This window comes from Bison bison, unplaced genomic scaffold, assembly GCF_000754665.1.
Source record: "Bison bison bison isolate TAMUID 2011002044 unplaced genomic scaffold, Bison_UMD1.0 scf7180017864503, whole genome shotgun sequence".
NCBI lineage: Eukaryota > Metazoa > Chordata > Mammalia > Artiodactyla > Bovidae > Bison > Bison bison.
In genome coordinates this window covers 2,011,627-2,017,218 of record NW_011495061.1, presented here as the reverse complement: position 1 = coordinate 2,017,218, position 5,592 = coordinate 2,011,627, and positions in this window count along the sequence as shown.

The window sequence follows — 5,592 nt, the reverse complement described above, 5'->3', positions numbered from 1 at the left end:
CAGAGTGCACAACAGCCCCGCGTCGCCGGGGCAGGAGCCCCACCACGCCTGCTCCTGTTTGTTTCTCATCCCATCTGGGGTGTTCTCGTTACATAAAGCCCACGCACATATGTCCCTTAATGAGCACATCCACATAACCTGGGGTACGTTCACTTGCAATGGTGGCGAGGCCCACGAAAGAATCTGGAGCCTGACTTGGAGACGATTTAAACGGTGAGCAGACACTCATTGGACCGTTAAGAAAGCTGAGCACTGAAGAATTGATGCTTTTGAACCGTGGTGCTGGAGAAGACTCTTGAGAGTCCCCTGGACTGCAAGGAGGTCCAACCAGTCCATGCTAAAGGAAATCAGTCCTGAATATTCATTGGAAGGACTGGTGCTGAAGCTAAAACTCCAATACTTTGGCCACCTGATGCGAAGGACTGACTCCTTGGAAAAGACCCCAATGTTGGGAAAGACTGAAGGCAGGAGGAGAAAAGGATGACAGAGGATGAGATGGTTGGACGGCATCACTGACTCGATGGACGTGAGTCTGAGCAGGCTCCAGGACATGGTGAAGCACGAGAGAAGCCTGGTGTGCTGCAGCCCATGGGGCCACAAAGAGGGAGACACGGTCAAGCGACTGGACAGCAGCAGCAAACGCCATTGTGAGATGGCTGAGCAAGGCTGGCTCCCACACACCCCTCCCTGCCTCCCACCCGTGGCCCCTCCAGCAGAGCACAGCCTGCTGAGGAGGAAGGCCTGGCCAGTCTGATGCCAGACCCACGCCCAGAGCCTGCAGGGGGGCACCCAGGGGGCCCCAGGCACTCAGTGAGCGCGGGAGGCCACTCAGGGCCGGCGTGACCGCGTCCTGGGCATGACAGCAGGGCGCTGCTGCCCACACCTGGCGACCCTGCCTGCTTCTGGAGCCCGCCTCTCACATGGTCCCTCTGACTCCATGAGTTCTGCAGATCCTTCCAGTAAACTTCCTGCCTGTCGCGCTCTGCCGACACAGGCAGCGGATCCGCAGGAGGGTCAGTAGGGATGGAAGCCTGGGCTCGGCCGCGGTGGGAGGTGGCACAGTGACAACCCCGTGAGGGCCCCGGGGCGCGTCTCACTCGGCCGCGACCGTTGATGGCAGATCAGGGAACTTCCTTGCTGAAAAGCTCCTGGAACATCGTGCCCAGCAAAGGCTGAGGAGGCCACACTTACCAAACGTGCACTGCAGGGGGGCAGCCACTTCTCTGGCAGACCACACGTGCTCAGCCACAGGCACCACGCAGACGCTCATACGATTACATTGCAGTCTCCCTGGGTCTCCTTTGAAAACTGGTCACTGATCAAGACAGAGTGGCGGCCCAAAGAAGCCTGAGTTTGGTGGAGGACTCACTTGTGATGCTGCCTAAATCCAGAGATAATCCCTAACTTTCGTTTTACCTGTCCAAGCAGCTGAGTATTTGGTTTATTCTCATTTTAGTAGTAAATTCCAGTTTTGTTTCATTTGATATGTATATATATCATTTTGAAATACTGTAGATGTACAAAGTTCCCATGGAGCTTTCGCCCAGCTTCCCCTCATGTTAACACGCCTTAGTAAAATGTCAAAACCAGAACACTAGCATTGAAACAACAGTGTTAACTGACCTACAGATCTGATCCACCATCTCTGGGATGTCTTGTGAACAAGAACTTTCTTTGCCAACAAGAATGCTAATGTCTAAAAGAATGCATCTTCCACTCTATAAGCCAGGTGTATGTCGGGGCATCACCGTGCCATGTGGGAGACAGAGGAGAATGAGTCACTGACCAGGGCCCGAGAAGAGAAGAAGGCGTCTAAGTGTCCGTAACTCAAAACACACGGTTAGTGTTCAGTACATGAAGAGGCGCATATATTTCAAAACGGTGTGAGAAGTACTAATTAGAGCTTTGGGTTACAGAGTTTAGACATCAGCCCGGTCCTCAAGGACACTGGGTTTATGGAGAAGGCACGAAGGTCACACACTGTTCACCCTACGATTTGCCACGACCCACAGCAGCCTCGTGCGGAAACAAAGCTGATGGGCAGGAGCTGCATTTGGGGCTCAGAGCAGACTGACGGTGGTGGCCTGAATCCCCGCGCAGAGCCCCAGGAGGGCGGGCAGCCAGGTGTGCCCCCAGCGGCTGCCAGCTCCTGCAACTGTCCCTCCAGAGGATAAGTTCATGCTTGGATGTGGCTCGGAGTCCCAGGGATAACTCCCCTTCGCGTCCACGGTGCTTCTCCTGGTGGACCTGCTTCTCTGCAGTCACCTTCCCGGGACCCCACACCACACGGCTTTTGTTTGCCCCTGAACCGCACAGGCCCAGGGCCATGGCCGCCTTGTGGGAAGCCACACTCATCGCGCAGCACATAGGAGAGCGGGTGTGTGGCAAGTGACAGCCTCCGCCTAACCACGATCACATTCCTTTCCTCAAAAGAAACCGGGAAAAGGATGACTGATTCCCACAATGAAGCCTTCAAAGTGGTTATGCTTGGGCTTTCCTGGTGGTGCAATGGCTGAGAATCCGCCCGCCAACGCTGGGGCCACAGGTTCAATCCCCGGGCCAGGAAGATCCCACATGCCTTGGGGCAGCTAAGCCTGCGCTCAGCAGTGACTCAGCCTGGGCCCTAGGGTCCGGAGCCACAACCACTGAAGCCTGTGCTCCACAATTAGAGACACATGCACACCGCAGGGACAAGTAGCCACCGCTCACCGCAACCAGAGCACGACCCGTTGCAGCCAAAAATAAAACTTTCAAAAAAGTAGGTCAGTTTGAGGAAACAGAAGTGTTCTGGGATTGATTTAGATGGTGGTGTTTGCCCATCTGAGGATATACTCAAGGTTAGAGAGAAAAACCACAGGCCCAAGGCGATCACTAGTATCACTGTGCTGAAGCCCGTGCTCCCTGGCCTAGCTGCAGTCTCGGCCCCCACCAGCAATGCAACCTCGACCCACTGTCTGGGGCCTTCCAGTCCTCACCAGGTGGTCTGTCTTGTGCGCCCCCTCTACCCACCAGAGAGGAAGGAGCAGCCTGCACAATGGCACCCTTACTGTTGCCTTCCCCAAAGATGCCTTGGCTTAAAAACGCTTCTTCTTCTTCTTTGGCTAATAGCCCCCTTGTCCTGCCCCCTCCCTATAAACAAACACCTTCCACACCTTCCATCTTGTATAACCCCTGCATGCTCCCTCTAGCCGCAGGACGAGATGCTGCCCAAATCATAAACCTAATCAAGCCTTCAGATCCCTGGACTTACTTGAATTTTGGTTTTGAACACGAATCACCAATGGACTGTATACTGTGGGAGGGAGTTTTATGGTGTGTGGTCAGGCCCCCCCCAGAGACGGCCATTCTCCTGCTCTCTGCCCATCCCCTGCTGGCCTGGTCCTTGCCTCACCTGCAGCCTACTCACCTACACCCCTTCCCTCTTCCTCACAGAGCCTGACCAGTACCTGCCCGCACGCCTGCCCACCAGCCCCAGCTACTGAGCACCCTAAGCTTCCGATGAGAGGGGCTCCTTTTTGCTCCTGTTTTCCTGATACCCAGCCAGCCTGATGTCCCGCACCACTGACGTCCATCCCCCATCACTTTATACCGCCCCTTACCCTGAGGCCAACCTGTAACTGATCCACATCCCCTGTAACTGACACGCACCCCCACCCTCTACCCCGCAGCCTGAAGTCACTCCAGGACCTTGCTTCAGAGGTAAGATCTCTGGTCCAACAAACCCCTGAGGTCTCCGTTGCCGCCGCCAGCCTCCTCCTTTGGTCTTCTGACGGGGCAGTTACAGGGCTTGCAGGCCTGTGGGGTGAAGCCTGACACGTGGTATGCGAGGTACATCTCAATGAAAAGAGTTGGGGCAAAATTCAGTAAATATTTTAAAAGCTCTTAGAGTAGGGAAGTCCTAAGTATGATATAAAAAAATTTATGGGAAATTGTATACTTTAACTACTTCAAAATTTTAGATTTCCATATAGCAGAAAACAATGTGAACAAGATAAAAAAAAAAAAAAAGAGGAAAAATATTTATGACAACAAAAAGATAAACATTTACTACTGTAATAATTTTATAAAAGAATAAGGATAAGAGATATCAAACCTGGGCCAAGTATATTTAATAACCCATATAAGGAGAAATATAGTGGACTGATGTTGAAGCTGAGCCTCCAATACTTTGGCCACCTGATGTGAAGAACTGACTCACTGGAAAAGACCCTGATGCTGGCAGGAGGAGAAGGGGACTACAGAGGGTGAGACGGCCAGAGGGCATCACTGACCTAATGGACATGAGTTTGAGTAAGCCCCGGGAGTTGGTGATAGACAGGGAAGCCTGGCGTGCTGCTGTCCACAGGGTCGCAAAGAGTCGGACATGACTGAGCGACTCAACTGAACTGAAAAATTCTTTTTAAAGATCCCCCACTGGTTACTAAAAATGCAAGAAAAAAAACACTTTTTGCCCATCAGGTTGTCACTAACTTGAAGACTGGCAAAATCCAGGGTTAGCTAAATGCACACATCTCAGATACGCTGTTGATATGGTCTTTCTGGAAACAGTTTGCAGTGTGCATCCTCTCTGAACCATTTTCATTTCTAGGAAGATATGGCATTGTGACTTACAATAAGAAATACACATATGGTCTTCCTCATTTCTGGCACAGAGCTCTAAAGAAAGACCCCTGGAATTTCCTAAGTGATAACAGGATAAAACAGGATAAGAGTGTCTTTTGATATTCATAACAAGCCCCTCTCAACCACACCTGGGCTTATGTGAATGAAGTGACTTTATTTAATTCAAGTGAAGCTGATTTACAAAACTGTGTTCGTTTCACGTGTACAGCAAAGTGATTTGGTTATTCATACACGTGTGTGTATATGCATATGTGTATTTATCTACATTCTCTTTTTCCGGTTCTTTTCCATTGCATTAGTAGCTTGCCAAAAGATACTGAATATACTCCCTGTTCAGTTCAGTTCAATTCAGTCGCTCAGTCGTGTCTGACTCTTTGCAACCCCATGAATCACAGCACGCCAGGCCTCCCTGTCCATGACCAACTCCCGGCGTTGACTCAGACTCACGTCCATCGAGTCAGTGATGCCATCCAGCCAGCTCATCCTCTGGCGTCCCCTTCTCTTCCTGCCCCCAGTCCCTCCCAGCATCAGAGTCTTTTCCAATGAGTCAGCTCTTCGCATGAGGTGGCTAAAATACTGGAGTTTCAGCTTTAGCATCATTCCTTCTAAAGAAATCCCAGGGCTAATCTCCTTCAGAATGGACTGGTTGGATCTCCTTGCAGTCCAAGGGACTCTCAAGAGTCTTCTCCAACACCACAGTTCAAAAGCATCAATTCTTCAGTGCTCAGCCTTCTTCACAGTCCAACTCTCACATCCATACATGACCACAGGAAAAACCATAGCCTTGACTAGACGGACCTTTGTTGGCAAGGTAATGTCTCTGCTTTTGAATATGCTATCTAGGTTGGTCATAACTTTCCTTCCAAGGAGTAAGCGTCTTTTAATTTCATGGCTGCAGTCACCATCTGCAGTGATTTTGGAGCCCCCCAAAATAAAGTTTGACACTGTTTCCACTGTTTCCCCATCTAT